At 36.1% G+C, this 2,108-nt stretch overlaps 1 pseudogene; it reads right to left on the reverse strand.

The window, feature by feature from the left end:
• Positions 1 to 290: 290 nt before the first annotated feature.
• Positions 291 to 409, reverse strand: LOC111728803 (annotated as a pseudogene).
• Between the last annotated feature and the right edge of the window lie 1,699 nt (positions 410 to 2,108).

Raw genomic sequence — 2,108 nt, forward strand, 5'->3', positions numbered from 1 at the left:
TATGGAAGCCTGAGCTGACTGGTACAAATGGCTGTTGCGTTTCAGTCATACTAAACAAATAAGTTCGAGAAATCTGCTGTACAAAAATGTGCGCATGGTTAGCAGTGCTATATTTAAAAATCTGTTAGGAGGGTAGATCTCATCTTACACATATTCTACACAATAAAAATAGTCCTGGTATTTCTATTTTATTTTATTTTTTTTTAGGCGAGGCAACCCTTGCTTGACCTCACAGATTGCAAGGAACTTGTCAGCTTACAATCCCTTATTATTTTTTTTTAAATTTATTACACCTACAGCACCTGGTCTTCCTAGGTAGTCTCCCATTCAAGTACCAACCAGGCCTGACCCTGCTTAGCTTCTGAGATCAGACGAGATCGAATTCGTTCAGGGTAGCATGGCCGTAGACAGTCCTGGTACTTCTATAAAACCTCATGTTGTCCCGATGTGTCGCTTTTCTTTAAGCCCATGTCCTAATCCTACATACAACCATCCAAGCCTTTTTACCTCCTTCCAAACCAGGTTTTGTCCGTTATCGCCTATATTTTGTCATTATTGCCTACATCTTATTTTATTGCTTTTGTATCATCTTTATTTTCTTTTTACTTTTAAAAATTAATGGTATCTAAAAAAAAAAAAGAAAAAGAAAAAAGGAATGAACAAACAAAACAAAAACAGACCCATAGATACAGAGAATAAACTGGAGTTGCCAGAGGGGAGGGAAGTGGGAGAATGAGCAAAAAAGGTAAAAGGAATTAAGAAATACAAACTCTCAGTCATAAAGTAAATAAGTCACGGGAGTATAATGTACAGCATAGGGAAAGGAGTCAATAACACCGCGATAGTTCCATACGGTGATGGATGGTTACTAGATGTATCACAGTGAGGGCATAAATGTCGAATCATTGTTGAATACTTGAAACCGATGTACTATGTCAACTACACTTTAATTTTTAAAAATTAATTTAAGAAGCAATAGAAACACATAGTACCAAATCTAAAAGGGACAAAAGTGTACAGTAAAACATGTCTTCTACCTTTGTCCACTATCTTGCAGCCGTCAACCATCTTCTCAGACACGACCCCTATGTCTTGTACTCTTCCAGATGGAGTCCGGGCATAGACAAGCAGAAATACATTTTTTTTTTTCATGCAGATGATGGTTTGTTAAATACAGTGTTTTGCACCATCTTCTTTTATCTTAAAATTATGCCTTGGAGATCATTCCATGTAAGTACATATAGGTCTGCCTTTTTGTTTTTAGGACAGATAATAAAAGGCCTCATTCTTTTATGGAACAAGGCATATTAATTCCAGTGGTTATGAGACCAAGCTCTGAGTGTAAATCCCAGATATACCATTGACTGGCCGTATTACCCTGGGTAAGTGACTTATCTCTCTGTGCCTCAGTTTCCTCATCTATAAAAAAAGGATAATTGTCATCTGACCTCGCAAGTTCATTGAGAGAAAATAAAATAGTCAATACAAATAAAATACTTAAAATGGTGCCTGATACATAGTAAACACTCAACATTTTTCTATTATTATTTATCTAGTTCCCTATTCAAAGACGTTGAGTTATTTCCAACACTTTGATGTTACAAATAATTTTATATTAAATATCCTGTACTAATGCAAGAAAATCTGCAGGATAATTTCTGAAAGAAATTTTTAGGTCAAATGGAGCATGCCTTTTATATATTCATGCATATTGCCAAGCCACTCTTCATTCGGATTATAATTTATTCTCTACCAACAGTGATATGAGAATGCCTCTTTCCTCTCACCATTGCCAATATGACGGTTAAAAACGATATTACAGCATCATTCTCATTTCAATTACCCTTTTATGCTGAGCATTCTTCCTTATATTTAAGAACCTTTTGCATTTCTATTTCTCTTTTTTTAAGAACAAATCAATTCCAAAACTGCCCCACCTTCCAACCCCCCCCTTCCCTTAACTATCATATTTTTCTAAAGAGTACACGGCCAGTGCAGAACCTCTAACTCACTTTTCTTTCATCAAAATTGCAACCTCTGCCTGAAAAAAGCTCGGAAGCTGCTCCCTAGAAGTCACAGTGGCCTCCTAATTATTCCATTTAATCGTG

This window comes from Pteropus vampyrus, unplaced genomic scaffold, assembly GCF_000151845.1.
Source record: "Pteropus vampyrus isolate Shadow unplaced genomic scaffold, Pvam_2.0 Scaffold229, whole genome shotgun sequence".
NCBI lineage: Eukaryota > Metazoa > Chordata > Mammalia > Chiroptera > Pteropodidae > Pteropus > Pteropus vampyrus.